Here is a 16,958-nt window from a genome sequence, read left to right as displayed (position 1 = left end):
ATGCATTTAACATTATAATATGTTTTTATTTTTTGTTTTAATATTAAATATATACTATTTTTAATTTTTAGCATATTTATATGTTTTATTTACTAAAAAAAAATATATATACATATATATATATATTGTTAATTATATTTTTAATTTTGAACTGACTTGAGTGAGAATAGTAATTTTTACCCCTCCGCTATCCATTACTTTCCCTACTGTTGCAGTCACTGGAGTGGGAATAGTAAATGTTATCCCTCAGCTATCCAACAATTTCCCTAATGTTGCACACATTGGAGTGGGAGTAGTAACTTTTACCCTCCCGCTATCCAACACTATCCCTACTGTTACACTCACTGCAGTGGGAATAGTAACTTTTACCCCTCCGCTATCCAACACTTTCCCTACTGTTGCACTCATTGGAGTGGGAATAGTAAATGATTCCCCTGTGCTATCCAACACTTTCCCTACTGTTGCACTCACTGGAGTGGGAATAGTAATGTTTACCCCTCCGCTATCCAACATTTTCCCTACTGTTGCACTCACTGGAGTGGGAATTGTAATTTTTACCCCTATGCTATCCAACACGTTCCCTACTGTTGCACACAGTGGAGTGGGAATAGTAATTTTTACCCCTACGCTATCCAACGCTTTCCCTACTGTTGCACACACTGGAGTGGGAATAGTAATTTTTACCCCTCCGCTATCCAACACTTTCCCTACTGTTTACTCACTGGACTGGGAATAGTAATTTTTACCCCTCCGCTATCCAACACTTTCCCTACTGTTGCACTCACTGAACTGGGAAATGTAACTTTAAAGATTTTTAAATAGCTTAATGTTTTAAGTTATAATAGAATGTTTTTTTAAATAGTTTTTTAAAAAAAATGTATTTAAAATTTTTGTGTATATAATTTTCATACCAAGTGTTACAGCACACTGTATTTCAAAGCACATTTTCCAAGTGTAATACAGTACAATGTTATTAAAAAATGTGCACAGTGTTTTAGTCACATTTTACACTTTCCTTGATATTTCTGCTAGCTATAATTCCCTAGACAATAGGCAGAAGGAGTAAAACCATGAAGTATAAGTAAAGGAAAAGAAAGAAAGAAAACACCTTCATGTTTTAGTTATACCATACGTCCATACTTATTGTCTTATCCAGGCGTGCTAGACATCCCCCTTTTCCACTGTGCGATGGGACTCCAGATTTTGCTCCCCAATGTTCTAGCCCTACGTCCTTTCCTGGCATAAATCGCCTTCTCCAGATTGTATGTAGCCAGCAACCTGGCAAGCCAAGTTTGAAAAGTTGGGGGGGGGGGTCTTATCTTGCCAAGCCTTTGCTATACATATGCGATACACTGCTGCGGCAATAAAGAGGAACTCTGTAGCCCGACCATCTGTTTCTCCCGCAACCCCTAGAATTATTAATTCTGGCGACAGGGTAGTCTTAACCCCCAGCGATGTGTCCATAAATTACTCTATTGCCCTAAGAAGAGTGTATAATTGCGGGCACATAGCAAAGATGTGAATAATATCTGCATCCGTTGAGTCACATCGTGGAAAGGTTATCCCTGTTGTGTCCCCCATTGTGCTATTCTGGCGGGGGTGTTGTACAGGGAGTACAGGGTTTTATAATGCTGTGCCTGTAAGGTGGCGGAGCAGAGTATAGTACGTCCCATGTCCAAGGAATCCTGAAATCCCTCCTGAGAGGAGCCTAATTTCTCTACCCATTTAGCTGCATATTTCTGCCTGTCATCTGTTTTAAATACATTCAGTTCTGCATATAGCTGTCTAATTGAGCAGTTCCCGCTACCCTCTATGCTATCTAATATTCGATTATGGCCAAATCCCAAAGGTCCCCCCCGTTTACCAGCAAAGAAACTTCTCACCTGCAAATACTTAAAAAAACTGCTACTGTTTATATCTAACTTAGATTGTAGTTCCTGAAACTGGAGCATACCCCCCCGGGCCCAGTAGGTCCACTACTTTCTGTATGCCGCTGTTCTTCCAGTCTATCATAACTGGATCCCTAAATATTTCTCCAGGTAGAGAGACATTTGTTGTCATGTGGGTGTATCTATTGTATCTGCCTAGCCCAACTTTTTTAGAGAACGCCGACCAGATTTTGTATGCTGCTTGTAGTCTTAAACCTAGTATGTTTAAAGTAGCTAAAGTCAATAGCGTTTAAAAAACATTTATCTGCATCTCTACCCAACAATGTGATATATACTTTTTTACATGTAGGCCTATTCCCGGGTTGCACATTCCCATCTCTTCCACCCCCTATTAACCCCTGAAAGTATTGCAGCGCCGCCGCCCAGTAATATAGCCTAAAATCTGCAGCCCCCCCATCCGCCTCTTTCTCTTGATAGGGTGATGTGGCGATACGCCCTCCTTGTTTTCCCTTGTGCCCAGATGAATCTATTCAGTATCTGTTCTAATTTGTTGAACCAGGCATGCTCAAAAAACAGTGGGATCGCTCTAAATATATACAAGAACTTCGGCAAAATAAGCATTTTGATGACATTAATGCGCCCCACAAGAGTTAGATGCAAGTTGCGTATCCTTTCAAGATCCCTTTTGACTTTGATTATTAATGGCTCCATATTTATCTCTACTAGGCTGTTCAGGTCTGATGTTACCCTGATCCCTAAGTATACTGCTGCTGGGACCACCCTCTCTTCCTCATACACTGTAAAATTGTTTTTAACTATTTGTGTTTTCCCTTTGTTTATCGCGTATCCTGAGATTGCCCCAAACCTCGTTGCCTCCAATTCGATTTCCTCGATGCCATAACTTGGGGCTGGGGTGATAATGGCCACATCATCTGCATAAGCAAATGCTTTGTACTCGATGCCATGCATACTAACTGAGGGGATATTGATGTTAAATTCCAGCCTCCGAAGCAATGGGTCCAGATACAGGGCGAAGAGCAACGGTGAGGAAGGACATCCCTGCCTGGTTCCCCGCTTGATCTGCAGAGTACCTGTGAATCCTTTATTGATTTTTACCCTGGCCAAGGGCTCTTTGTATAAGGCCTGAATTGCCCTTATGAATCCTATCCCAATGCCGCACCATTCCATGGCCTTCCAGAGGTAGTCCCAGGAGACCCTGTCAAAGGCCTTCACCGCATCTAAATAAATAGCCGCGGTAGGGTCCCCTGAAACCTCAGCTGCATCCAGTAATGTGATCATCTGTCTTGTGTGCTGTGTGGTGCCTTTCCCGGGAATAAACCCATGTTTCGTTGTGCTAACCAGACTCTCAATTACCCTCCCTAATCTGGTTGCCAAAATTTTAGAGAAAATGTTGGCATCCGCATTCATCAGCGCAATAGGCCTGTAGGAACCCGGTTCCAGGGGAAGTTTGTCTTTTTTTAAATCAGTATTATGTCTGCCCACCCCCCCCCATGAGCAGGGGATCGAGATCCCTTGCTGCGCTTGTAGTAGGGTCGTATAAAGATCTCTACAAAGTAACCCCCTGAAAGTTTTGTCAAATTCAGCAGGGATTTGATCCGGGCCTGCAGCTTTACCCGAGGGGAGATTGTCCATAGCTCCCCCCATTTCCTGTAGTGTGATTGGGAGATCTAACTCCACTTTTCCCTCCTCGGGTAGTACCGAATGTGGGGTACCTCCAAGGTACTCCGGGATCCAGTTTGCCGAAATTGGCTATTGTTGATCGTAAACAGTCGCATAGAACCCTCTAAAGACCTCCCTAATAGCCTCGGGGCTGTTTACCACTCCCCCCTTACCGTCTGAGATTTCCTTAATTTCCCCTGCTGCCAGTTTCTGCCTTGTTCGGATTGCCAGAATATGCCCAATAGGCTCACTAAGCTCATAACATTTTTCCCTCTTGGTTAAGTAATCACCGGCTGCTTTACTCTAGATACTTTCACTTGACTCTGCTTTGTTAAGGTCAATCCTTAGGAGAATATCCTCCAGGGGGGCCTTTCTTTCTATAGCCCTAGACAGTTGCTCTTCTAATTCGAAAATTATCAATTGTTTCCCCAGTGGGTGGTCAGACACAGCGTTTGTCCTTCATAGCGTCTTGTGCCTACAAACTGTATACGGCTGGCCTGAAGAGATGTCATCAGTGATGTCATCAGTGATGTCATCAGTGATGTCACTGACCATGTCATGAATGATGTAATATGTGACATGATCAGCAGTGGATTGCGGGTGCGCGATATATAGTTAGTACAACTAACTATATATGGAATTTCAATGGTTTTGTGTGAGTAAAATAAGGTTTTTTAAATGCTAATTCCTAACTATATATGGTCTATAACCTATGTTTTTTTCAGTGAATTTTCAAGGTTTTGTAAATGCTAATTCCTAACTATATATGGTCTATAACCTATGGTTTTTTCAGTGAATTTCATTGGTTTTTTAAAAGCTAATATCTATAGCTGTAAAATGTATTCTTCTTTAAATCCCAAAATATATTTTATATGTTTATTAATAATTTTTTTTTTAAATATTTTTTTTTTTCGCTCCCGGTTCGCGAACCGGGAAGCTTTCCGTTAGCTCAATTTGATGCCGCGACCTGGTCCGCGAACCGGTAAACGTTCCGTTTGCGCAACTGCGGCGTTAGAAATCAACATTGTGACGCGTCGCGGAAGCATGACGTATCATGTTGTCGCGTAATGCGTCTTATGACGCGCCGGGTTAGCGCACCCGGAAGTGCTCCGGGGCGTGAACCGAGGCGCGAAGCGCAGCTCCCCGGAAGCGATCCACGGCGCGGCGCGAAAGCGCGACGTATCGCATTGCCGCGTAATGCGTTTTATGACGCACCGCGTTAGCGCACCCGGAAGTGCTCCGGGGCGCGAACCGAGGCGCGAAGCGCAGCGACCCGGAAGCGATCCGGGGCGCGTTCCGCAGCGCGTAACATAAGCGTGAGAGGTCATGTGACTTGTTAATAAAACTTTTCATTGGTTCATTTAACTTTTGGTTTCATAATCATGTAAGGCTAGGTCAGGTGACCTAAAAATAACACTTTTCATTGGTTTAGAACTATTGTTTTTCCCAAATGATGAAAACCCCTCCTTCTTTCCTCACTCTGACTTTCATCATTGTGAGAGGAAGACCTTTATTCATAGTAGAGCAATGGCTTCAGTAGTTGCTTCAGCTAGTGCACCCCCACCACCACCTCCACCTCCTCATGGGAAGAGAGGACCACCTCCCCAGGTCATCACCAACACAGAGGAGGAAGAGGAAGAACTAGAGGAAGAGGAGACAGAAGGACCACAGTTCTTGGAAGAGGTGCCCCGGGTTTCCCATAGGCAAGCCAGTTTCATTTGGCAGTTTTATTCACTCCCTCCAGGGCAGAAGAAAGTGAATGCGAGGTATGTCACCTGCCTCATTTGCAAAGACAAGTTATCAAGAGGGACTGATAAAAAGTATAGCTATGGGAACTATACCATGCATCGGCACATGACCAGGAAGCATCCATTGAACTACAGCCGGGCGGAGATACGAGACATGGAACAAAACCCAACAGCAACTCCTGTGGCCAGGTCAACATCGCTAATATCGTTGACAGCAGCAGAGGCACGGGAAACCGTGCCAAACATCCAGGAGAATTTTGGGCATATGAAATATACTTGTCTGCACTGCGGTGCATTGATATCATGTGGTAACATGAGCATTAATTCAATCAACCTAGCTTATAACAATCACGATTGCCCTAACCGCCCCAGACAGTAATTTTTTTTTTGCTCCTGTTGAGCCCTTTTCAATGCCTGTTTTTTGTTGTTTCCCCCCCCCAAAAAACAGAAAAAATATAAAATTGTTCAAAAAATACAAAAAAAACAAATAAAATTCAAAAAATAAAAAAATATATAAAACAACAAAAACATTTTAAAAAAAGTTCTTTTCAGAACTACCTCCCCTTTCAAAAAAATTTGCTAGAATGTTTAGCACTCTGGCAAGCTCTATTTCTTTTGGTTCGCTTCCCGGTTCGCTTCCCGGTTCGCGAACCGGGAGCTAACCAAAAAAAAAAAAAAGAAGAGTAAGTATAAGGAAAGTAAACAGAGAGTGATGTTAAAAGAAAGACAGCTATAGGGAGTAAACCAGAGATACTGTTTAATAGATCTATTTACCGAAGAAAAGACAGAAGAGGGTATAATTGTGAAAAACAAAATAGATAAGGAAGTGAAAGAAAAAAAAGAGAGTAGAACAATAACAAAGAAGAGTTTCTTGGAGAATGTGAGTGAATGTTCAAAATAAGATTAAAACATGGGGAATAACAGAGAGAAAAAATAGAAAACAGAAAACAAAAAATAACAGAAAAAGATTAATTGAAACAGCAAAGAAATGTAAATAACATAGAGCCATATCATCAACATAGGCAATAAAAGTTTTGCAGCTTTTATCGGCAGAAATATGTCACCAAAGCCGCTTTTGCGGCAGAAAACTGCCGCTAAAACCACTTTTGCGGCAGTTTTCTGCCGATAAAAACAGCAATAATTTTATTGGCTGTGTTCATAATATGCCCCTTAGTGTGCTTCAACTACACAGAGAAAGCATTATGAACAAGTAGTGAAAGAGTGATCAGTCAAAGACACTAAGAGTAATAGAGACGGAGTGAGTGAACAAGAGTGAGGAACTATGAGAAGAGAGGGACTGAGAAAAAGAGTGGAAGGAGTTGAGTAAGTAGGTAATAGAGAAAGGAATGAGGAAAGTAGCAAAGGCAGGAAACTGAGGATTAAAGAAATGAAGCTGTGGAACTAATAGTAGGTGAATGTGATAGAAATGTAACGAAAAGAATACAAAACATTTACCTTATAATTGTCGTTAACTTACTCACTTTTTGTTTTTATACTTTCAATCTGTGAAAGAGAGAACAAACATTTGAAAAATATTAAAACATGTATTTAAAAATTAGAAAAGACAAGGGAAAAGATTGAAGGACAAACAGTTTTTCAACAACTTTGACACTGACAGAAGCTTCTGCTTCTCCAGGCCCCCTACACAGTCCTAAAGATGTACATTTTAAACTAACAGTATCTTGATGCAGATGAAGTGAGGCCTATCTTAAAACATGGTGCATCTTTTGCACTGCTGCTGTCTCCGAAAAGTGTCGCAAGACACTAACATTTTAAATGATTGCTTCAGGATGCCAATAAGATGTGTCCTATCCAGAGGTTTGTTTGAGGTGAGACCTACTCAGGGTTCCAAATGAAATTTCGAGTTGTTGAAGAGAACAGAGGACATAATACATGTGAAGGCCTACCAATGAAGTAAGTCATGTCCACTTCACTCTTGAACAAAGGCCAGACCTCTTCTGTGTCCGTGGACAGACCTAAACTTCATCTGCACAATGTCATTCATAAACTTAGGAAACACAGGTGATGTAATTGAAAAATGTGGACTTTCTTTTCCTCATTTCACAATCACATCACCTGTGTTGCCTTTGCTTAGGTATCTCATAGTGCAGATGTAGTCCAGCATATTAAACAGTACCTAGAAGTGCAGCACTGCATGCAGGAACTTTGACACTTATAAAAGCTTTTGCTTCTGCATGCCCCCTACACAATGCTAATTATATACATTTTAAACTGATGGTATCTTGCTGGAGATGAACTGAAACCTATCTTGCAACATGGTGCATCTTTTACACAAAAGTGACAGACAATGGAGCAAAAGAGGCGCACGGCCACCATAAATCTGACCCTAACATTTTAAATGATTGTTTCAAGATGCCAATAAGGTGTAACCTATCCACAGATTTGTTTCAGGTAAGTCCTACTCAGGGTTGCAGATGGAATTTAGGTTTGTTGAAGAATACAGAGAAGATAATACATGTGGAGGCCTACCAACGAAGTGAGTAATGTCCACTGCACTCTTGAACAAATGTCAGACCTCCTCTGTCTCCAGGAACAGGCCTAAACCTCATCTACACAATGTGGTGTGTAATGTTAGGAAACACAGGTAATATAATTGAAAAACATGCAAATTTTTTTGCTCATTCCACAATCATATGACCTGTGTTTCCTTTGCTTAGGTATCTCATTGTGGAAATGTAGTCTTTCATATGAAAGACTACGTAGAATATGAGCACTGTATGCAAGAACTTTGACACTTACAGAAGCCTCTCCTTCTCCATGCCTCCTACACAGTTCTAAATGTACATCATAAATGGAAACAGTACAGAATTAATTATACATGTTAAATGGTTTATTTTTGCTGTTCTCAGAATGTATCAAATTTCACTAAAAACAGTGACTTGAAGGTATTCATCATATAACAGCGGGGAAAAAAAAACACAATCAAAATGATTGTGTTTAAAAAACCCATACAACATAACAAATCAGAATTCAGAACTCCTTAAAGTTAACTTACTTTCCATGACGTCAAAGGATGTCCTATGAACAGCTTACACTCTGTTGTGCTGTTATTACTTTCAGCCCGCCACTTTCTGAAAGAAAACCTCCATCGTTTTGAAAAACATGTTACATACAATAAATGACTTCTTGCTCTCTACCACAAGTTTCCACAAGGCCAAATCTTGTCAGAGCCATTTATAACTCTTGGATTTCTTGTAAGCCAATCCCGTCATTTGGCATTTCCGCAACTTTCAGAATTAAAATGTTGAAGATCATTTTCACAATCCTGGACTAGTAATATCTTCCCCTTCTTCCTCAGTCATGTTCTACATTTCCTATGACACTGATACTGCTTACTATGAAGCAGACTTACACTACCTCTATGACTACTACAATTATTTAATTCTCTACATCACTTTTAATCACAAAGCAATGTAAAACAGTAGACAGCATTGCAGACTTACATTCCCTCTACTCTATGTTTTGATTGGCTGCTTCAATTAGCTTATAAAAAGAAATAGTTTTTCTGAACTCATTCAAAGTGCACTTATTTCTCCATGACGTCCAGTCTTATGGTTAGAAGTTATGTCTCTGTACTACACTTATCCTCAAGGCCAAATCGTGTAGGAGCCATTAGAACTTCTTGAAATTCCTCAGAGCACATCCCGAGATTCTTTCCCTAAAATTTTGGTTTTAAAAACACCAGGTAAGAGTTTTTAAGGTCATACGGCAATTTTTTTGTGAAAATTAAAACAGAATCATTGCAGAATGACCAGCCATTTCTAGATTTTAAATAAGCTGTGTAATGTCCTGATGTTATTGAAGGACCGTCATGATGTATAATTGCTGCAGTTACAAAAGTCCTTCCTGATATTGACAACTGTGAAGCCACAAAATTTTTAATTAAAGTTGTCAATTTTGTTCCATCAGGCCTACATCGTTGGAACATTAAAATGACATACTGGCCATATGTTCGTATAAATAATGTGGACATCATTTCAGATTTACATTGGCTACACTCCATGTTGTGATCAGCTGCTTTTACTAGCTTATTAAAGGAGACTGATTTACTGTCTGGCAAAGTTAAATATATAAATCTTTCTGAGTCTACACTAGTAGTACTTGATACCCTACAGTTCTCGCAGTCATGCTGCCATTGATAAGAAAGCCCAAACAGCTGATCTACATCTACACCTTCAGCATGCAATACATCAAGCATATACATTAAAAACTCCTGACAATCTTGCTGAATATTTTGAGAGAATTGTGTTTGGCCTGAACATCTGTCTAACAGATTTCGAATTTCAGACACACTTTCTATGTTTGTTCTATCAGTGCTACATTTTTCTAAGACAGAATTTAACAAACTGCAAAATCTTTGATCAGAATTGACCACAATCTCTTCTTTTACATTTTCTAGAGAAAACAAAACATTAACCACTACATTAGCATAGCAGTTGACACCAGAACTGTTTTCAAATTGAAAACCAACAACATCTTCAACAGAATCCTTTTTGTTTCTGCTTATAATTTCAGGTTCATCGACTTTTCGTCTTTTTGCTACAACCTCCCCAGTATTGGTCACATTTCTTCGTTTCCGGGCTACCACACGTTTCTCAAACAAAGGATATTGAGGCAAATGTGGCGCATACTCTCTTCTTAACCTATTGTATTCCTTAACACAATCTAGATCCGCACAAATGCTTGTGACATCACACTCAATCAAGTACAATCCCGATAAAGTTCTAACTCGTGACAATGCCACATATGCCATACCCTCCTTGAACACAGAACTGCCAATATTCACCAATGCACTGTCTACACTTAAACCTTGCGATTTATGGATTGTCACCGCATATGCCAAGCAAACAGGAAACTGCTTACGGCGAACATATAAGTCTTTTACAAGCAAAAATCTAGCAGAACAACGACCAATTAGCTGTACTTCCTCAATGCCATCAAATTTAATTTTTAAAAATTCAATTCCATCTCTATTTCTGTATTTTACAAAATCAACAACATTACCCATTGATCCATTTACCAGACCTCTTTCAACATGTAAATTCCTTCTTAAAATTATACGGCAGTTCAAGCACACATTCAGAGTCTTTTCAAAACCTGCAGTTTTAGATATACTCTTCTCTAATGAATCCAATTTTGTTTTCAGATTCTCAGACAAAATAATTGTTGATCCCATATGCTCTACTCTGTCAATAGCTTCCAGTTTCACAATCTCTTGCTTTTCTAAATGCAACATTTTGTTGTTGAATTTGGCACATTCTGCAAGAGTTGGCATCAAACATATTCCAGATTTCTTCTCAGTAATTTTCTGAAAAATATTCTCAGGCACAACATCTTGTTCTGGATATAAATTTGACAGTAATCGTGCATGTAAAGCTTCTTTCCCATGCTCGGTCACTTTTCCAATTCTAACATCTTGTAGAATAGTCTTGTAAACTTCATCCTTCGCCTGATGCATATTTTCATGCAGTTCAGCATAATTGAAGTTTAACCATATATTGACGTTGCCAATGCTGCCTAGGCACTTCCTGGTATCTTCATGCGTGAGCATTTTGAACACAGGTTGCCCTTTCACTGGTGTCAGCTGCAGAAGATCTCCGAAAACAATGATGTGTTTGCCACCAAATAACACATCATACTCTGTTTTGAGAACTTCTTGCATTCTCAAATGCACAAAGGCAAGCATGACATTGGAAACCATGCTTACTTCGTCAATGATAAGAAGTTTCATTTTCCTCAAGATTCTTGAAACTTCAAAACAAGCATCTCCAGATAGCTTGTGATATTGTAATTTGTTGTCATGCTCCACTGGCAGCATCAGTAAACGATGTAAAGTAATCCCTTTAATGTTATGTGCTGCCAGTCCAGTTGGAGCGGTGACAACACAAGACAGCGATGACTCTGTCCTTTCCTGCAAATAACATGAAATTGCTTTAATAAGGAAACTTTTTCCAGTTCCCGCTTCTCCACTCACGTACAGTCGGACAGGCTTCAACGACGTACATGACCACTCTTTCTTGTCATGACTTAATCCATGATCAATTTGCATGGTAACTTCGTCATATATTTTCCTCTGCTCAACGTTGAGTTGTCTTTCCAACTCTTCTAAGTTAACCGCATCCTCCTGAGCATGTGCCATGGCTCTTTCCACTTCATTCATAGCAGTGGCAGCTTCATTTTCGATAACAGGTCCTCCTAGTGGATCCTGACTCAATAAAGCAGAACTCTGACTGTCCTGAGAACTGTCTCTGGCAATCTCGGCTGCAATCATTGCTTCCTGCTCAATTTCCGCATTCAACATTTCTACATATTTGGGAAAAGCAGGACATTCTATGGTCTCCTTGGCGGCATTGAAAGAGTCTTCGTAACAGAGAAAATCTCCAAGCAGTTCCTCTTCTGCACGCCAAGGCTTGAAAAGTTGCAAAAGTGCTAAATAGAAAAACTCCTTTTTTTCAGGAGATTCGCCACTCAATTTTCGATGGTTTACCAAGTGGCATTTTCTTTGCTTGACCAGACATCCCTCACTTCCTATTACAGCATACACTCCTTTCTCAGTATCTTCTTTGATGTTCCTCTTGAATATGTAATTTTGAAGAACCTCATACAGACAAACATTCTCGAGGTGAATGCTTCGATTTGGATAATATGTATCCAACATGTTGGTCTTCAAAATGTCGGTACTGTTTGGCTCCTTTTCCGCCAAATACTCAATTTCCCGCACAGGTTTGAGAACTCGATTACGCGTTGCAGCAAGACCAAGACTCGCCCAAACGATACTCCTGGACTTGGCATAGAGACTTGCTGAAGACAACCGGTCAGAACATTCGTACGCTCCGATTTCTCGATGCGACAACATCTTCAGACTGAAACTGTACAACTTCTTGCTGAGGCTCTTTTCATGGGAAATGTCCTCCCACATATCCTTCAATTCTGTCTTCTCTTTTTTGGTGATGTAAGATGTCACATACCGAGCCACAGCCATACAGTTATCAGCCACAAACTGTATATCCATGTTAGCATTCCACATGGACAAAATCACCGGGTTGTAGTCGTTGATGTACTTGGACTCTTCGTTCCTCTTCAAATTGTATGTGTTTTTAGGTGATTTCTTCATCACATTATGTCGCAGCGAAGACATCAAACTGTTTACTCTTCCTTTAGAAATCACCGGTCGTGGAAAGCCGAAATGACATTTGGTGTAGAACTTGTCCTTGTTTCGGAATTTACGACGACAGTACTTTCCACATCGATGGCTTTGGAAACGCAGAACTTTTTCTCTTAGGCTTTTCTTCTCCTTTGCGTTTGGAACAGCACACGTAGAATACTGTTGTATAAAACTCATCACTGAGTCTTCTGGATCCGTTCCAAATTTAGGTGCATCCTTGATCCACAGCAACATATGTATATGAGGAGCACCTCTTGCTTGGTACTCCTTTCTCCAGAAGAAATCCAACACCTCTCCAAGAGGTGGATTCTTCTTATTCATGATGAAAGACATCATAGCTTCAAATCTATGATTGAAGTACCTACATACATTGACTGGATCCAAAGAGCACAGTTCTCCGGGTGTCTTGAATTCGATGTTTTCTACGTTAGCATTTGCCTCTCGTAGAAATTCAAGTAAGTCTTCCCAGCCATACTCGGCACAGCTCAGAGTGAGGAACCATGTGGGAGTTCCTAAGTTCCTCAGCATACATTTTAAATCACCATGACGACGGTACCAGTACTCATTAGTACCACGCTGACACGCCATGAGATTAATCAGGTGAGAATCCAAAATACTGTCTTGGACATTGACTTTATCCATAAAGTCACTTGCCGAGATGTTTTGCATGTGTATACCACTTTTCAAGATGTGGTTCACTGCATATGACAGTCCAGACAGATCGCTTTCAAACAGGAGATGAAACAAATAAGGAATGCATTGTCGAAACCTAGCATCTCCTGCATAAAATCGCAAAGTCCGGTATTCAGAAGCAGGAATTTGATGAGGTCGCTCATCATATCTTCCTCCCTGACCTGTTGGAAAAAGCTGTGGGAAACACCGAGCTTCCAAACTTTCCTCCCAAACACTAATGGGACTCCCTTTGGCTTGTTTCATTTGAAACAACTCAATAGCATTCCCCATGACTTCCTTGGAATGCAAAGGATGAACACTATAATGTTCATATATTTCTTCACTAGTAGAGGGTTCTACTTTCTCAATTTGACCAGCACACAAATCGCTATCCTCTTCCTCACTTACTTCCTCTTCTGCAACATATACATTCTTATAGTATTTATTATTTTTTTTCAAATACAATGTTGCCTTTTTAACTTTCCTAACATCCACTAAATCTTGCCATATTTTCTTATTCTTTGTCGGAACCCCATTAACTAAGATAACCAGAGGTTCCTCTTCCACTTTTTCTACTCCAATTGTGTTAATGTTTTTCTTCAAATCTAGAGGCAAATAAACAACTCTTCCCTTTAATCCTCTCTGTAAATCTGATGGAGGCAATTTCCCTGTCTTTGGCTCCATTCTTACAATAGCCTGAAAGGGATGGATACTTTGAATCAAAATAGATTCATAAGTATTTAAATCCTTCAATTCAGAAGGAATCTAAACCAATTCCAGATTATTATGAACTGCTCTAGCAGGCATCTGGTTTTGATTTAATTTGCAACAATAAGTACACACACGTTGATCCAATCCCAAATCAAAACAATTTTCTACCATCAAGTATGTTGTGAAATCCTTCCATTCACTATTATTTTCCCTTTCACTTTTTGCATATAAATCCACTAACTTAGTCTGATTCTTATAATAAGTGCGTCGACAACACACACAAGTGAAATTTGGCCTCTCACTTGATTTGACCTGAAACGTCGCAATTTCCCTCTGGAAATTATCTGTACTGGAAACCTGTACACTATCTTCCACATTACCCGCTTCTTCTTGGTCAATTTCAACATTCTCCTCTTTACTTCCAAAGTAACAAAACTCAATTTCTTCACATATATTCTTCACATCTATTTCAGAACCATGCAAAAGAGCAGCGCATAATTGTTTAAGCATAATTGCTGGACTCTTAGCATAATACAACATTCTAACTAATTTCCTCACTTTATTATGATGCACTGCTAGCATCCTGAAATGATGAAAAACACTCTGGCATATTCTCCTGGAAAGACAAGCCAGTGAATGACCATGCAAACCTGTCACTTCTCTCACTCTGCAAGGATCTAATTCTTGCAACAACCTCATTTTCTGCTTCAAACTTTTCTTATTAAATGACCGTACAAAATCACAAAGCAAATTGATGGAATCCTGTCGCACGCTGGAAATACTACTACACTTCCAGGTGTACACAGGACCCTTAGCACGTCTTCCTAAAACCTCATTACCTAACACCTCTTCTGCCTCTGTTGTCACAAGTTTTTCTTTTTCAACTGGACAACCATCTTTCACTTCATAAGCACGACCACTGGTGTCAACTGCATGCACCAAATCATTATCCTGGAAATAACTCTCCTCATTAAAAAATGCCTCACAGCTTGAACTATGCATCCATTCTCCAGAAAAAACTTCACAAAAATTACTACGATTAACTATTCTCTTCCATCTACTATTTCTTTTGAAATCATAAATTGCCTTGTTTAGCTTCCTAATTCTATTGATTATCAAAATCAATAACTTACGTTTAATTTCAAATGCCTGATCAATAACTTTCTCAACTTTTTTTTTTCTCTTATAAAAAACCACTTTCTGTTGACCTTTCTTAATATTTTTTAACAAATTGCCAATTATCCTGTTGCGGAACATTCGTTTACGAATGTCCCTAAACTGTTGTTTCCTTCTAATATCATGCACAGAGTTATCTCTTGCTCTAGCAGTAACATTTTTGATTGGCCTTTCCTTTCCGTTTGAATTGCTTCTCTTTTTCTGGACTGAAACATTTTCTGTAGTAATATTTTTTTTACTACAAATATTTCTTTTGAATGTTTTTGTACTCTTACCCGGTGCTTTCTTGGTGACTTGACAAATCTTTTTGTTAGAGGACTGCTGCTTTTTTTCATTGACCTGCTGTCTTTGACGTTTTGCAGCCTTTCTCAGTCTTTCTTTCGTTGGCATGGTGAAATCTTGAAATGATCTGCAGTTGAATCTGTGGTAAAATATATTAAAAAAATTTATTAACCACTATTACCCAACAGTAAATCAATAACAGTAATCAAAAACTTAAAACACTACTTGACATTTTTACATAGAAGATTTTTTAGTGCTTGGCAAATTTAGAAAACAGAAATAGCAGAAAAGAAATGGAATTTATATTCATGTTACCTGTGCTATTTTCTATGTGAATCTGATCTAATTTTATGAGCATATTTTAATATTTTATTGAAGACACTACACATAACCTGTTTTTGAAGGTGTCTTTATTTTTAAATTAAACGGTTTACATTTTTACTTTTTATTTATTATAAATTTTTAAAATAAATGTTTATAGTTCCATAGGCTCAAGCACGTCAGCTTCCCATCCTATGTCATATAATTCGGACAAATCTGCATCCTCATCACGTTCTTCTTCATCCTCAGGATTTAAATCATCCAAGGGATCAACATCCACTGATGTTTCAATTACGAGTTCAATGATGAGGTCAAAATCAACTGATTGCTGATTGTCGCTCATGTTGATGTTGTCTTTATCTTTAAAGAAAGATAACAACAATGAGATGTTGCAGAGTAAGAGACAAATCTCAGAGATTATAATAGTAAAATTGTTTAACAAGAGTAACATTTTGCAGCTATTATATAGCCATGTCCAGCGATGCTGAGCAGGTGAAGCCTATGTCTAATTTTTCAGTGAACAGGACTCATCTCTTCTTAACCTTGGATAAGCATCACCGACTCTGTGTCCCCTGCATATACTTAAATGTAAAGGGGCAGATTTATGTTAAATGGCACATCCCCAGGCATGCACCAGTTAACGTGCACCGCTGCTCTGCCACCCATGGTGTGCCGAATTTACAATCAGATAGGAGAAAGCTACGTCAAAACCCTGCGCCTGCTTGAAGCAGGCATAGGTCTTGACGCAACATTGTGGAGATGGGGCACCCCTGAGCCTTGCTGGAGCTGCATCACACTTGCGATACAACTCCAGCAATGCGCCACCTTTACGGCACAGATGCGTCACACATCTGTGCCATTTTTGCCCCATGCTGCGCCGCATTGTAAATGCAGCACACCATGGGTGGCGGAACAGCAGCGCAGGATGACTGGCACATCCCTGGTGATGCGCCAGTCATCATAAATCTATCCCTAAGCTTCTTATCTTGTTAGAGATGAACCGCCATATGTATCATCAAACTATTTTGCATTTCCTAAATAGCGAATTTTAAGGGATAAATAGCGATTCTTTACCATTCCTAATTTGCGATGAGCAAATTGCTAATTGCAAATTACCCATTCATTTCCATGGGCCAGGAGGCCCATAGGAATGAAGGTGCAATTTGCGATTAGCAATTAGCTCATCGCAAATTAGGAATTTTTCCAAAGGTGCAGGAGTGTCTCAAGAACACCCTGCTGCACCCCTGAAAAAGAAATTTGGGGGCATATGGCGCACATACGTGCCCTAAGGGC

At 39.7% G+C, this 16,958-nt stretch overlaps 1 protein-coding gene across 1 annotated transcript in view; it reads right to left on the bottom strand.

Moving 5' to 3' along the window:
* LOC144806481 (ribonuclease inhibitor-like) overlaps positions 1-16,958 on the bottom strand; it is a 247,136-nt gene that overhangs the window by 54,703 nt on the left and 175,475 nt on the right. The gene's annotated exons all lie outside the window — the stretch shown is intronic.

This window comes from Lissotriton helveticus (assembly GCF_964261635.1).
Source record: "Lissotriton helveticus chromosome 1_1 unlocalized genomic scaffold, aLisHel1.1 SUPER_1_unloc_78, whole genome shotgun sequence".
NCBI lineage: Eukaryota > Metazoa > Chordata > Amphibia > Caudata > Salamandridae > Lissotriton > Lissotriton helveticus.
This window is presented reverse-complemented; position numbering and strand designations above follow the sequence as displayed.